Below are 16999 nucleotides of genomic sequence, written 5' to 3' on the forward strand. Positions count from 1 at the left end.
GTTAGTTCCTTCCTCTGAAATATAGCCCACAACACTTGGTATTTGTTGAGGGTCTCCTATCCAAGTACTAACCAAGGCTGACCCTGCTTATTTTATTTTATTCAGATGAGGTCTGATGCCTTTAGGATATTTCTTCAGTTAAATTTTAATTCATCACTCTCCTAATACTAATCTTGGGGTGTACATCTCTCCAACTCCTTGGGCTTATATTTTAACACACACACAAACACACATCACTCCTAACTTAATACTGTATATGTGCAATTGTATCTGTGAACTGCAACATGTATATGAGCTTGCATTCTTTTAATAAAAAAAAAAAAACAGGAAAGTTTATTGCTAACAAATGACAGCCTGTGAGATGTCATGTGAATTGCATCTTCTGACACAAGTAATTAGGAATTCATTCATCTAAAACACCATTCATCTGCATGCATACTAAAAGGGAAAAAAATCTGGATGATTTGTAAGGCTTTGAAACTATAGCTACTGGCTCCCTCTGATTAGCCATATCATCCAATTACCTACATCTTGCAGATACTATGTCTCCTATAAAAATCCCTTCGGGCTGAAAAAGTTCTGGGTTCAGCAAATTTAGTCCAGGTCTCAATCCCTGGTTAATTGTTAACATGCCTCAATAAAGTGCATTATAAAGAACAGATAAGAATTCAATCTGGTTATCTTTGTCCGGGATTCTGTCTTGGTCTATGCCAGAGGAAGCAGACCTTGAAATCCCTAATATAACCAAATTAGCAATTTTATGAGCTAACTGGCTGCTCAACAGATTCCCCCCCCCCCCCCCAATGCCTCACTGCCTGGGAAAGAATGTATGACCTCATTAATCCTCATTTTTCTGAGCCTGAGAATCTTGAATAACTATGTTCTACCAAGAGTTGCTCTGCAGTTTGCCCAGTTTTCAAAATTTTGATTTTAAGATTAAAATTAGACTGGTGCTTTTAGTAGAAAAGGTTAACCAGAATAGGAAGACCTTTGCCACCTCATAATTACAGGATAAAGGAAGAGACTGCTGTGAGTGCAACAGGTGAGCTGCATATGATTACTCTTCAGGGACACAGTTATAAAGTATAAGTTATAAAGTCCCTGTACTGGGAGGAAGGCAGGATATAAATAAACATAATAATAATAATAATAATAATAATAATACATATACTGTATTTTATTATGTAATCAACCATATTTTTCTTATGAATTAAAATGCCTTGTTGGCTTGCAATACTTATAGAACTCAGAGCAAAACAAATTATACTTTACTTCACTGAATCTACATTTAAATATTCCTTTCATTTGTAGTTTTCCCATTTGCTCTCTCATTCCCCCTGCTTCTTCCTCAACCCAAATTACACACTTTTTTTGGAATTCTTCTGAGACTCACTGGACATAAGGATGAAATGTAGGACATGTCCAGGAAAAGGAAGACCTCTGGCTCCTCTACCTCAAGGTGAGGGACTGGAATCTCAACCCAAGAGATCTGCCTTGAAAACTGTGTTTGCAGAGATTGTCACATTAGCATCCATAACATTCTGATCACATCCCAGAAATGCTCTGTAAACTAACAATATGGGAACAGGTGTTATCACATTTGGCTCATAATAGTGCAATATTAACGTGTTGACAACTAATATTATCACACACCCTTTGCTGTTCTAGCGGTAATGGCGCTCAGATAATTTGTAACTCATCCGTTTTTTGCGCATGCGTACTGCTCCCGTGAAGTTTCTAGTACTGCAACCAACCAACTCAACAAAATGTTTTGGTCATGAGCATGCATTGTTTTTTCTCGTTAACACAGCACAATAATGGCTATTTTTTTTTAAAAAAAATTAAAACAATGGGAAAAAAATAAAATTACTTGTGTCACCCTCTTCGTGTCACTACCGGAAGAAGGGTAGAGTTTGGGGATGTTCTAGGATGGGAAGGGAGGAGGAAGTCCCAATCAATCAAAACACAAGGACAGATTGAGATAGGTAGGATTATCGCACACTCATCACCTGGAACAACCTGAAAGCGCTAATGTCAGCTAGGAATGAAATTTTCCCGTTTTTTTTACCAAGAATGCTGCACTTGGAGCAGGATGATTACTGAATGAGAACGTGGCTGTGTGATAACATTCATTCCATTCAGGTTACATCCTTGGCCCAGCCCATTAGGAAAACTCTGTGCAATAATCTCCTGCATCTGTTTTCCTCATTTACTGGACTTGATCTTTCATATTCAAATTGTATTTGCAGCTGATGTTTAATGTATTATGCTCTGTGACTAATCAAAGGGACTCCCTTTTAACATCAGAAAGTGTCGCCTCTTGGTCTCAGGTTGTGGCCTCAAAATATCAGCGTTTAGGCAAATCCTGGCAACCCAAAAGCCTTTGAATTTTGCACTGAATCTGAAGGATTCCGAATGAAATGTTGTTGCTACAAAACAAATATGTAATGGCATCCATTTAGAAGTGGAGTCTACAGCAAAATTTTGCACAGAAAATGTTCCCCTCTCTTCCAACAGTCAGTCAGCATTCCATGCCCCTGTTTTGGATTCTTGATAGGATCATTTACCAACCTTTGAACTGGATGATAACTTATGCACAGCAGCAATCTATCAGTAAAAATATAAGGTACCTTTAGGGACTCTGGAAAGGTTTTGGGGGGAGGGGCGGGGGGGTGTCAGTGGCTCAACATGGGCAAGCAGGTTATTATTAATGTTGAGAACTTGCAATTACGGTATGTTTTTGCACAACAGTGAAAACCAATATATTGCATTAAAGCAATCATCATCTCCTCCCCTCACCACTGAACATCATCCATTTGAAGCTGGTCACAATCTAAATATCATGGAAGCAATAGCAGAATAATTATTATTTAGTGCACTTTTGTTCAATACTTCCTGAGGGGGTCAACTACATAAGAGTCTTTGTGGTCCCAGTCATTCGGAACCTAATCTTTGGAAGGCTTGCACTCCTCCCCCAACCCTCCATTCTAGGGTATCTTTTAAAGAAAAGTGCTTTTGTTACAGGCTTCCTTGCAGAACATCCTTTTGTTTTTGTCCCTCTGTTAAAAGTTGGCTTTATGTTTGTCTGCCAACATACACATGCACACACACACACACACACACACACACACACACACACACACAGAGTGCTGCACTTAGTAATTTCATATCTTCTGTCCTAGAAGCAGCAACCAGCACAGTGGTATAACTATAGTATGGTAATGAATAAGAAATACTTTATTTAAAATGTCTGTCTCCACCATAGAAGCTATAGAGCTACAGAGGTAATAACTGTGATAGCAAGAGAAAACATGGTCAACATTTTTAACATGGAGAATGAGGAAAATCAGAATAAGAAACAATAAAAACTGAAAGGAGACTTCAGTGCCATTGGTATTTCCATAGATTTACAGAACAGCCTCAGGCCCTTTCAAAGCACTCGCCCTTGCCCTTTTTTTCAGTGAACAACAAATACATTTAGACAAAGTGATTTTTAGTTTATTCTCAGTTTTAAATAAAATAAATGCAGAAGAATCACATTCTCTCCTGTTCAGTGCCAGCCCAAGATATTTTGTTGCTTGAGACAAAAGTCAAGATGATTCACCTTCTTCAGTAGCTGAATTTCCACACTGGCAAGGAGGCGTTGCCCCTCCTCACATTCAAGGTATCAGACTAGTTTCAAGGCCTTGGACAGTTTCAAGTTGTTTTCAATACATGGTGATCTTAAGACAAACATATCAGGAGGTTTTCTTGGCAAGATTTGTTTAGAGGAGGTTTTGCCACTGCCTTCGCTTCAGACGGAGAGACTTGCCCAAAGTCACCCAGTGGGATTTACAGTCGAGTGGGAATTGAATCCTAGTCTCCAGAGTCATAGTCCAGTACTCAAACCACTATGTCACATTGGCTCTCACTGTCCCAGGGGTGCAAAGAATTCAAAATAGAATTGCTCACTACACCCTCCTTTAGAAGGGTCTCACTGCTGCTGCTCCAGAGGGACTCATTCCCAGAAGTGGCCAGGCTGCAAATGCCTCCAAGTTATCCTCAAGGCTTAAATTTGTTTTCTTGGGTAATTAGGCCATTGTCTTACATTTTAAAAAAATGAACTTCAAGTATTCATGCCCTAAGCGTCCTTTGATACAATGTGTTATTGCACAAATTCACAATGATTAGACAAGTATGTTTTCTGTGCCTTTCTCTGACTTCTCCTGTTAATTGTGTCCACTCAGATGAAATCTCATCTTAGAACAGCAGCGAAATATCAGGGAATGGTTTGTCCTTTCTTAAAATCCACAAGACTGACCATGGCCAGGATTTTTTTTTTTTTTTTGCTTCCTTTTTAAACCTTGCTTTATGAATCCATCATCTTTATTGTTCTCTTTGAGCCTTCTCCAGATTTAAGTGTGCTCTAAATTGAATGTAGCACTTGAGATATGACCAATTCTGAGGTCAGCACAGTTATGAAATATGTTTTAGTTCTAGAACAGCATTTACTGCTTCTTTCTCTCTTTTTTTAATGTCCAAAAAACCACATCTGTTATGCATGTCTGATAATCTAGAATATTATTCTAATTTTATTTAATACTGATATCTGTGGCAGGGGTGGGAATTGTGACCTACCAGACGTTATTGGACTGCAGCCTCCACTGTTCCTCGCCATCAGTAATACTGGCTATGGCGCCTGGGAATTTCAGTTCAACAGCATCTGGAGGGCTTGTTGATTCCTATACCTGATCTATCAGGGGTGGAAATCATGTACCCCTCCACACATCATTAGATGGCAAATCCCATCATACCTCACAATTAGCTATGCCAGCTAGGACTTGGAATTTAATGTCTGGAAGTCCACACCTGGACTAAATCCAATTCTTAATAGTCTCAAACAAGTAAGGCCATTGAATAAATGAGACTTGTTTAATAAATATGTAAGTCTCACTGATTTAATGCATCTACTCTAGTTGGGAATAGCCACTGGATTTAGCCCTAATTTAAGCTCTTTTTTTCATTTGACATTTCTTTTCTGAAACATAATACTGCTTACACTTGTCCTTCCATATTGGATTTAATGTCATTGCTTTCAAAACAAGATCACTTGGAATATCGTCTCATATTCCAATTTGCTATATAGTCTGCCCATCTGTCAATTAGTTTGCTTCTTCATGCATATGAAAGGAATTAATAAAAAACAGTAGAAAATGAACTGATGTATGAACACTGGGTGTTTATGAACTTCCAGAAGTATTATACTACCCACTGCTAGAAACAGATTAAGAATTCTGCAGCATTAATTCACTGGCTGATATTTGTAGTCAGCCACAGAATGCATCAGTGTCCTTTAGATAGTACTGTATTAACATATTGGCCAAGATTCCACATTGGCAGACAATGGAGATGCATTGCTGCAGGTACTTCTGCAGGTTTGATGTTTTTGTTGTTGTTAACTGCCTTAGCATCAATCTCGACCCATGGTAACCCAGCTGATGAGACATTTCCAAGACCCCCCAGTCCTCCACTGCTTTTGCCCAGCTCCTGCAAACTAATACTCGTGATCTCTTTAATAGAGTCCATCCATCAAAAAAACTGCATCTTAAGACAGGCAGTGCCCCAACTGCAGATATGTGTGATGGGAAATGATGCCTACAGTGCATTCCCAGCCACAGAAAGAATTAAAACAGGCAGATGGATAAACCCTTCAGGATTCTGCTGCAATTGCTTTTCTCAATGGACACCACAACTTGGATAAAACTGAAGTCTTCATTTCCTGATACTGGAATCTGAAGCACCTCAGAAAGCTTTCAGCTGGGATGTTGCCTAATTTATGGGGTAGGTTTTTGGGGTTACATTCATCTGTTAACAACCATAATAGATAATAAATACTGAATCTCCCAAATTACGAGATCATAAAAATGCTTTATGATCTCATAACTGCTAAACAGGATGCCAGTCATTATTCTTTACTAACATTTAACACTGTTCTTTATTAACCTTCAACAAACAAGGTATTTGTACAATGTACATGTTTAAGAAGACAGGGAAAAAAAACTAAAAAGAGAAGAGAAAAGCAAATCAGTGACAAAACTTAACTGAATATATTATAAACTGACAGCTTTCAGATGTGTTGAAGTCTCATCACCATCGGGCAACATTCACATTAAGAGCTTTGTCATCCATCTGGGGAGGGGGGAATTCCAGGTTAGAGGAAATTAAGGTTTGTTTTTTTTTAAGAGGACTTTGAATATGCCAATAACAAAAAATGCCTTGGTAGTGACAACCTCCTGTAAATGTCATGGTCTGTCATGGCAACCAGAATTTAAATAATGAATTGGCTAACTATAAACCAACCAATTATTCCATTATTAGTGTTAATGGCAACAAATTACTGTCTAAATTTCTATCATTTAACACCATCTCATTAATTTTCAAACCTAACACAAATGTTTGATAAACATAGTAATTTGCATAATAAAAGCTGTCTCTTGCTGTTTCCATATTGTAAAAAGCAGAATATTTTAGTTTTTAAAGCCTGGAACATATTGCAAGCAAGCTATTAAAGCTGTGCCAAAACAAAGAACTTATTTATGTAAACTTATAATACATTTTTTTATTTGTATACCGCTTTTCCACAGATTTATACTGTCATTGTATTTTAAGGTATCCAAATCTTGTCAAATTTCAGAAATGTCATCATTAGATCAGGTCAAGCACCATTCATCTGAGCTGCCTGATGGCACAGGAAGGCTGTCTTCCAGGATAGTGCATGGAACAGACAGCTGGTAGTTAGACTCTCAACGGATGTGCTCTAAGAGATCTAAGCCTTTTGATAACTTCCTGGATGTGCATCTGACTTGGCGTACATTAAAATAAATGAATTAAAAATTCTAAGGAAGACAAGGAACACCCTTCCACAAATATCCATGGGCCACGATGAGGTGGCACTTTAAACCCTAGCACCTTAGTGGGAGGAGAGCATCAGCTACCTCTATGGTGACATAAAATAGGGCTGCCCAGAATAACTATAGGCATATCTCAGTTAATAAAGCCTGTAATAGTGAAGCTCCTTTTTAGTTTTTTAAATGCCCAGCCAGCTCCCCATTCTTCCTTGTTATCTTTCTAGCTAGCCATATTTTTGGCAGCATTGGGATTGGGAAGATATTGCAAGAAGCCTGGAGAGACATAAACTTTTGGTGTTGGGGTGGAGAAATGTATCTGCCATAAAAATGCTGTGTGTGTGTGTGTTTCTGATGTTACTGGCTCTATTGTAGTTTCATATGCCTGCATACAACAAGAGAGGTAAACAGCAGCTCTCTTCAGATTCTGCTGCTGAGCATGCAAGAACAGCAAAATAGAAAAAAGAGAACAGCAGATAAGCTTGCCTCACTAGTTATCCCCAGCAATTAAAGAAGCACAGATATAAATTTGGTCACCAAAGTGGGAATCAAAGGAAAAGTGGAAGCTTTCAAGTCATCCCCAGGAGGTTCAAAATGTTTTTGTTCACACATTCATATTGTTAGTTTTGAATGCTATGGCCCCATTCTCACTGGGGAATTTGCCCTGGGTGGAACCAGGTCGACTTTGGTAATCTGGTAGCGAATCTCCCTGGAAAGAAGTTCCCACTACCCTTTACCTTGATCGATGCAATTTGCCTCACTGAAGTTCACATTTGCAGCAGAGCTTTAAAATGGAGCCTCCTTTGTTGTCAATCAAATTCACTTCCACTTTCATCAAAGGTGATGTCTCCTACTGTCATGGCCAGCCAAGAGCAGGACTCAGAGGATGAGGAGGAGGATGTGGCTCCTCAAGTGCAAGAGGAGTTGGAGGCTATACCAGGTCCTAATCCTGCCCTGCCAGACGCCAGCCCTGACCTCCCAGCCCCAGAGGAGGAAGCTCAGCCAGGTCCTAGCACTGGAGGGATTCCTCCTGAGGCTCAGCAGCCTAGTGGTGACTCTGGGGAAGAACCAAGCCTAGAGGTTCCTCCTTTTAAGCAACACAGGGCTGAGAGTGCTTGCGTGTGTCGGTCCAAGAGAATTGCTGAGAGGCAATTAGCAAACAAGCCTCAGATGGCACCGGAGAGAGCGTCTCCTATTTAATGAGCTGGGAGATGCTGACTCGGTGCCAGAGTTTATTGCAGTTTCCTTCTGGTTGATTACTGTCAGCACTGGCTTTTTGCTTCCCTGAACCCTTGTTTGCCTTGGACCCTTGACTCTGGAACGGACTGGACTTTTGCTACCTTCTGGCTGCCCTGACCCTGGACAGAACTGACTTCTGTGGACTCTAGAATCCTAACCTTGGCTTTGTTACTGGTGTGCTTCTTGTGGACTAACCAAAAGGTCTGTAGACTGCCTTTTAGCTCCTTTCTTGCTGCAACACCTTATCAGCGTTTGTTTGGACTTGTGCTGGCCGTAGTCCAGGACACTTACAACCACTGGCCAATGGAATGGGTGTTTTCCCCCTCCTTTTTTTTAAAAAAAAAAACTGGCAGCAGTGTTTGCATAATCTGTCAACTTGCCAAATTTAAAAACCTCCAGCTGTGTATGTGCATGTGTTGTGTGCCTTCAGGTCATTTCAGAATCCCTCCTATTTGCATTCTCTTGCATTCCCTCCATTTCCCACCCCATAATGCCATCTATCCTTCCCTCTTCTTTGCATCCTCTTGCCTTCCCTTCTCTTTTCACCCCAATGCCAACCCCAGTCACATATATGTAACACAATGTGTGTACATATACACACCTATGTAGCACAAGCATTCACAGATTCTGTCAATTTGCCAAATTTGAAAGGGAAACATATGAAGCACACGCATTCACATATTCTGTCACACACACACACAAATATTTTTTTAAAAAAATGCCGCTTGCAAAGCAACTGGTGCGAGAGGGGAGGCATGTTCTGCCCACTATCCACCCTCTGACCTTTATCCCTCCCCCTGAACTTGACCTGATCGTGATCAGTGCCAAGTTCACATTTGCCAGCACCCTGGAAGAAGCAGGTTTTCCCAAAAGAAACGGGGGAAAAACACTTTCAGAAAACCCTCTCTATGGGGGATTTGCCCCAGATCGGGCGTGCAAAACCCAAATCCTGGTGTGTGAAAACTGGCGCCAGTGGGAACTTCCCACTTTTAATCCGGTTTGGGATTCGGGCTAAAAGGTAGTCTGAATGGCCCCAAGGTTTGTTGAAACATGTTGAACTGCCCTATTCTTTCCATGCTATTATGCTTCTGGTACCAAGGTTTCTGTGTAAAAAGTAGTGTCCAGAAACACACCTACTTTGTTAACTGAGGTATCCCCTTTACTTAGATTGTCTGTCCAGTTGTACTGCTCCTATTCAAAAAGGCCTGCAAACAGACATATCCTTTTCCTACAAGCTAATTGTTTTCATGTGTGTGCTGTATGTCCCACTAATACCTGAAAATGTCTGTAAAAAAAGTTGGAGAGGTACAAATACTCCATCCATCCACAAGTCTCGCCAAAAAAAAAAAAAAAAAGGAGGGGTGAGCAAAAGCAACAGGCAGCAGTTATACCATTTGACACACAAAGTACCTTTTCTATCATTTATTCATTATTTATTTATTGAAAGCATTTATCTATTGCCTCTCAACCCATCTGTGCACCCGAGCTAATGTTCAATGGATAAAAACTTTTAAAACATGAAATGCACACAAACATACAAAACCAGACTGAATTCCTTAAAAGCATAGTACAACTTTAGATGTGACCTCTCATGATTGCCTTTCAACTTATAAGGACCTATTTGATTTTCCCGACTTGGGACTAGATTAGCAATAAAAGAAGAAGAAGTAAATATAAAGCTGTCTCATTAATATTCCATTCTGTATCTATGGGTAACACGTGCAATTTTCTCAGATGGTTTGCAATCCAAATATCGATGAGATCCAAGTCTTCTTGGCCCCTGCCCTCCCCAACCTCCCGAACATTTATCCTTCTGGGAGGCCATACCTTTTAACCTGAAAGTTTTGTCTTTAATTCCAAATGTGCATACACTGATTATTCTTATTCATTAATAAAGTCATCCCTGACATGCTCAGAAATACTCTCTTCATATATCCCAGAGCTAAACCTTGAACCTTGTGTCCATGATCTGGAGCTAAACCACAGTTTGCATGGGGTCATATTTTGTTGCTATATGCCTTCAAATTGACTCCAACCTATGGTTGGAATTTCTTGGCAATATTTATTCAGAGGTGGTTTGCCATTGCCTTCCTCTTAAGCTGAGATCACCCAGTGGTTTTCCATGGCTGGGTGGGGATTATGTTCACACTTGGGATCACGTTAAACCCAATTAGGCAGTACTTTCTGGAATTAGGAATAGCAGTTTGCTCATATTTGACCCGCAGTGGTGCTATATGACTTCAATGTAACCCTTCTCTTCCATACACTTAATGGCCTATTTCCTATCCTGCTTTTGTTACTCAGCATCTAACAATAATAGAACCCCAAAATATGAAAAGACTGTAGAGAGCACACAATCAAAGCCAACAAATCAAACTCCCATCTGGCATAATGCCCTGGTGTTCAAAGGAGTTGCAGCAGGGAGGAAGCGAGGGGAAAGGCTTGCGTGCCAGTTGTTACCTGCCAGTCAGAGCCTGTTAGTTATTTTTTGCACATACATAAGTAGCTTTTAGGCACTGAGCTCTAAGCCCAGCTGTACAGTAGGTGTAGCTGAAGTGGCCATTAAATCCACAGCAGGTGTTCTACTCAGGCAATTATTTCAGGAACATTAGTGCTTTCAGATCCTTGCCACTCTGCTTAAAAATCGTGACCAACAAAGTCAGTGAGTACCTAGTGGGCATCCAAAACCATGCATAATAAGTAGCTAGGGTTGATGAAAAATAATACATTTCTTTAGATAAACAGGCTTTCCTTTCCTTCTTTTCTCCACCTTCTCTCTCTCTTTTTGACAAGACCACAGAATGGAGAGGAGATGCAAAAATGTTATAAATATATGCCTTCGCAAAGTTTCTTCCCTCCCACCCAACCCCCCGGCACTAGATGAGTTTCATAACTAATATGAAAGCTTTTGAAAGATGTGGATGGGATAGGGAGTCCCCAACTCCCAATGAAATTGGTGCCTTAGTAACCAAGTGTATATATTTGTTTACTTTATGGGTAATTATAGATGCCTGCTTTATAACTTTCTCAACATACAAAATGCTTACCTACTTGTAAAATGTTAAGATAACAATATGCCAGGTACAATTGTCACTGTTACCAACTTCTGAGTCATTGTTCTGAAGTGGAACAAATGCCCACAAATGTTTCAAGTTTTATTGTGTGTCCTTTGATATGGGACCATATCATTCATATAAATAATAATATGATGTGCAGAAAATCCTTGTCAGGTACCTATCTAACAGAATGGGATAATAAGCTACTTAATTGTGTCTCAGTCAGAAACCTAACGTGGAGCTTGAAATGGGCTTTTGGCTTTTTCTATACCTTGCTCTTTCATGTGATTTTTCAATGACATATACTCAAAGTGTTCATCAAAATACATTTTTTCCAAGCAAAGCAAGCCATTCCATCAAATATAGTTACATGGGTAGCTTGTGCATTGCTGTGAACAGATTCTAAGTATTAAAGACCATTCCGCTTGGCTGAGGAATTTATTAAATTCATAGACAGCTGGGAGTATCAGATCCAGAGAACCACTGATATTTTCCAAGACATCTCACAAAATATCTCATCCGCTGCAGGCAACCTTGTCAAACTGTCGGTATTCTGATAGGTTCTGGTCGTGGCAGTACTTCATAATGAACTGCCAGCTCTCGGTCACTGAGATCAGTTTTCCTGATGCCATGTTCTTCAGACTACAGAGCATGCTAAAGATTAATATGGTAGAATAAAATGATTATGTATCATCGATGTATGAAGACAAACAACTTTTGAAATAAATGGTGCCATAATCATTGGGAAAGAATGCCTTAGTGTACCAGTTACCTATCAATCTCTAGGCTCCATTAGGCCTCAGGGCAAAAGGATACAGCCAACTGTAAAGGATCCTTTTATGTGAATGAGCATATATAATCCTGCTATACATATGGTATAGGCAGTGGCATTTGTCAATTGGGTCAAAGCCCCCCCCCCCCCCCATAAATTGAACAGTCTTTTTTGCAGCAGTGCATTGTGGGATACCACAGCAACATCATTGCAATGCATAGAAAAATTCCAGCCACCAGTTCCAAATGTCAAAAGACTGATAGTTATTTCTGGGGATGTATTCAGTGTAGCATGAATTGAAGACCAAAGGCAGAATATTGTTGTCATGGAACTAGGTTCCTGTAATGGAGTTCTCCCTCCCAAATTCAGTTTTTGAGCTGATTTATCACCAGGTACACTTACTCATGCATGAGTAAAGGGAAAAGGTGCATCAGGGATGACCAGCCTGTGGCCCTCTTGATATTGTTGGACCCCAGCTCCACAACCTCTGGCCATAAACTATTCTGGCTAGGCTGAGTTTCAGTCCTGTAGCACTACCTCATCTGTGATGACTTGAAGCTGCTTTTGAGAGCCATGGTGCAGTGATTTGAGCACTGGACATGATGCTGAAGAGCAGGGTTTGAATCCCGCTGGGTAACCTGGGACAAATCACACTCTCAGCCTTAGAGGATGGCAATGACAAATCCCCTCTGAAGAAACTTGCCAAGAAAACCCTGTGATAGGTTTGTCTTAGGGTCACCATAAGTTGGAAACAGCATGAAGGAACACAACAAACATGACATTTTCTGTATCCTGAAATATTTCCAGCATTATCAAGGACTTTTCATTCCCACTTCCCAGGTCAGTTTACATTAACCCATTATTTCCATAAATGAAATGTACCTTTCCATGGCTATTGGAACTAGCTAAGATGGACACGGCCAAGAAATATTGTGACTCCCCCCCCCCCCGCCGGCCGGAATCCAGATTCAATGAAATCAGTTAAGGGAAAGAGAAATGCTAGCAATAAAAGAAAATTATCATAATGCTTAACTGGTATAATCTTGTTAAAGCATGTTAACAGCTTGACTATAACTCCTGAATAATAATTAAAAAGAGCTCAATGGAAATTGGTAACGGTCAACCTCTCAATCATCTTATGACTCAAGAGGGGGCTCAACAGACGGGCAGGTCCGTGTGGCCTATCTTTGCCCTGAGTTGGTGCTGCAGCAGCTGCACACTGCAGCACCGACGTGCTGCCAAAAAGAAGCTGCCTAAAGCGGCTTCTTTTTGGCAGCTCCGCAAACAGGAAAGGGTGCCACCATGATGCCACTTCCTGCCAGTGACGTCTGGACACTGTGTGGTGCTTGCATAATCATGGCAGTCCCCGTGTGAACAGGAGGCCACCATGATGGCGCCACCATTCTGTATTAGGGTTCAGAAGCGTGTAGTTGCTGTGTGATTCCGAACCCTAATTTTAGCCCGAGGATGGGGATTTCTGCTTATCTGTAGCGGGCTGAGGTGACATATGTCATGTGATCAGAAGGAAGGGGAGGAGGAAGAACCCAAAGGAAACAAACCTAGAAAGTGTTTGAATGCAAAATCATGAATATACAAATAAAATCCAATCAAGCAAAAATTGGAATATTTCAATAATTGCAGGGACTTTTTTCTTTTCTGAATAAGCCCTCTGTTTCTGCTATGTCTTTCTGAACCCAGTTTGCAAGCCCATCATCAAGAGTGTTCAGATTTGGATTTAGTACTCTTTGGAAAATCTCAGACACCTCCTGAATTTGGCTGAATCAACCCAGTTCGATGACTGGGGAATTAGCCAAATCCCAGACACACCCATTAAGACAAACTGGATAGGTTCAGCACACCCTGAAAAGAACCCATGTTGTATAGTGGAGTGAAGGGCAATCTTCAGTCTTTCTACAGATGAGTAATTCAGACCTTTGGCTTCTCCTAACAGTCCCCTGGAAACAGGAGGAAAGAGTGTCAGAGAGAAGGAGAGTGAAAAGTCACTTTTAAAAGAATAGGTCATGATAGGTCCCAGGGAAGTCCCGGGAATGGTTTAGTTGCAGGAGCATTCCTGGATCTTCGTAGGATAAGTCCTGGATGAGCACGATGTGTCTGGAAATTTTCAGCGTGATCACACGATTATGCTGGGAGTATGTCTTTTACTCTCAGCTCCCCCACCCCATCTGATAATCTCCAGATTGTTGGATTTCGGGATCTTTCCCACTATATAGTTATAACCCTATGATTCCACTTTAGTAACTATTGTCCCATGCTATAGAATCCTGGGATTTGTAGTTTAATGAGACATTAAGAATTTTCTGCAAAAGAGCTCTAGGTCCTTCCTCAAACTACAAGGTATCCTTTCATGCTGCACAACTGTCAGCATTATAATTCCACTAACTGCCATGGCTGTATCCTATGGAATTCTCTGCCAGAGAGATCTAGTGACCTTCCATCCTGCAAACCCTAGGACTATATGGCAGTTACAGTGGCATCATAGTGCTATAACTGTATAGTATGAAAGTGCCCTGGGACAGGGTATACTTTGGTTCAGACTGGCACTCAAGGCATGAAGTTTACTGAGTAGCCTGTCTCACAGTGGTGGGGATAAAAGGGAATAATTCTGCTGTATGCTATGCTGATACAATGATACTAACAAAGGCAGTGTCAGCAAGAAGGAAAATGTGGTGGGTGCTCTGGCTGTGAAGGAAGCAAAGCATTGAAAAAACAGGTTGCTTGGAGCCAGCAGATTTTTCTTGCCTTCCCACTGGCGAAGGTGCAACCACTCACATTCTGGCCCATGTGTGCCAGCCTGGATTCCTGGAAAGAAAGGTAGAATCCAAATGTAATACTATTAATAGATCTGCAAAATGTTTGTGCTTAAAGTGCCAAAGTGAGGAAGTCACAAAAAATTACACAAAGAGCTAAAAGAAGGCTAAAATAAACTCTCTATCTAAATTTCCCCACAGGTCTGGACCCATGTGGGAAGGGCTCAGTCTATGTGGACATGGCACCCTCAGAAACATTCCAGGGTTTCGCCTTGAATCTTCAGTTTCCATTTCATAATAAACTGCCTAACTCCTTTTACGTGTGAAGAGACATTAGTAAAAGTGTAAAGGCCAGTTTCTATCCAATTGATCACTAAGAAGTAGCAGTGTTCCAGTGTTCTAGGCTAAGCTTGCAAAGCTTCTTTTTAAAAGCCATAAAAAGAGAACCAGCATGGTATAATGGTTGGCATTTTCAGTTGGAACTGAACAACTGGGCAACTTTGGCTTGGTTACATTCTCTCTGCTTGACTCACCTCACAGCCCTGCAAGGATGAAGTGGGGAGGCACATGTACATTGCAAAAAAGGCAAGGTAACAATGTGAGCCATAAATAAAATAATAATTCTTATGGGATTAATGTTTGTACAGGGAAAGCACTTTAAACACATCACCAGTCTGATACAACTAGCTGCAACCATAGGGTCCCCTTGATCTTGCAAAAGCAAGTTTTGCTCACTCTTATTGATTATATAATCAGATTAGCATTTTATGTTTCTGAGCTAAAATATCACTGCCAGTGGGCTGAAACACTACTGCTGCAATCAGCTGTTGTTAGTGAAAAGATGCAAAGAGCATACCCTCCAAAAGTCTCAGTTTGGCAGGACAGTCCTGATTAAGCCTTTGGCACCCCACATTTTCAGCAACTTTCCAAATGTCCCAGATTCTGTCCTTCTCCTGCCACTTTCCTTCTTTCTTCTCTGCTTACTTCAAATTCTGCAAGCTGAGGGGTCGTTCCGACTACCAAAAGCTCTGAATTCTGATTCGAGCTATATGACCCTAGTTCCCACTAGAAATTGATTCTGATCCTCATTGGATCGATTCCAGTGGGGAAAACGTGGAGCAAACACAAAAAAACAAACAAAAATTGTTTAATTTGATAGCCATTTTTTAGAGGTTATTTGGGGAAGAATTGATTATGACGCAATTCCTAACAGTGGGAACACCAGATCAGAATCGATTCTTTCCGAAAAGAAGACAATGGGGAGGGACAAATGGCAGAGGGGTGTGTACCATCCATCCCCAGAGATGTCACACATACACCCAGTTTTGGGTCCTTTTTTAAAAAAGTTAAAATTAAATTAATTGCAAAATTGATAGATTAGCAAAGCAGCTGTCTGCAAAGTCAGGTAGCTGCTAAACCATTCTACCGATTTTGTGATTATTTTTTATTTCTTTTAAAGAAAAAGTCTCCCCTCCCCTCCTGCTGCTCCTCCTCCTTGCGCCAGGCCCCAAGCTCCAAGCCCCTGATCATCATCCTCCTCCTGCCTCCTCCTCCTCCTCTTCCCTCCCCGCTGCCACTCTTGGATCACCCAATCCAAGAGTGGCAGAGGCCCAAGAGGGACCCCCGTGTGCCTCCCTCGCCGCTGCCACCCTTGGATCAGAGCTGCCTTGGCTGGCCGCACTGCTGCTGCGCCACCACCCCTTGCTCCAGTGGTGCTGGGGAGGAGTCTGGATGATTGACATATGAGCAGTCCAAATGGGGACGACAGTGGTGGCAAAATAAAGTGATTTCACTGGCAATGAGAAAAAAAAATCTGTTTTATAATGTCAACGGGGGAAGCAGAACGGAGCCGGATCAGGGCTCGGATTATATGTAAGCGGGAATGACCCATGAGTTCAAAGTACAAAAGTAGTTTGCACTCATTTAAAACTCAAGGGGAGAGAAGAGGAAAGGACCTTGCTTTTATCAGGGAGCTCAGACAAATTACTAAGGCTTCTCCTGGCTTGGCTTTTATTCCCCATTAATAACTTTTGCTATCTTGACCACACTCTGATATTGCTTGGCCACATATATCCTAGTTTTCATCTGTGAAATGTTGGAGGATACACAACTGAAACAGAGATGGTTTATAGTGCTGTTCCCCCATCCTTTTCAACTAACCGGATAATGGGGGCAGAAATCCCAGTCCCCTGAACTCAAGGGATATTTCCTGGACAGGTACTGCTGATCCTGGGAAAGTTTTGGACAACAGCTCCCAGAATCTTCCAACCAGCATGAGGG

General features: G+C 41.1%; 1 protein-coding gene across 2 annotated transcripts in view; it reads right to left on the bottom strand.

The window, feature by feature from the left end:
* LOC149318317 (uncharacterized) overlaps positions 1-16999 on the bottom strand; it is a 98737-nt gene that overhangs the window by 71100 nt on the left and 10638 nt on the right. Inside the window, exon 2 of one of the 2 annotated variants that reach the window (XR_016280019.1) lies at positions 11750-11833. The exons of the other annotated variant lie outside the window; for it this stretch is intronic. The gene's annotated coding sequence lies outside the window, so the exon portion shown is untranslated. Of the gene's footprint in view, positions 1-11749; positions 11834-16999 lie in introns of those variants that run through there. 2 annotated transcript variants of the gene reach the window in all.

The sequence above is a fragment of the Sceloporus occidentalis genome, unplaced genomic scaffold, assembly GCF_023333645.1.
Source record: "Sceloporus occidentalis isolate IW3139 unplaced genomic scaffold, rSceOcc1.0.p SCAF_2, whole genome shotgun sequence".
In the NCBI taxonomy this organism is placed as follows: Eukaryota; Metazoa; Chordata; class Lepidosauria; order Squamata; family Phrynosomatidae; genus Sceloporus; species Sceloporus occidentalis.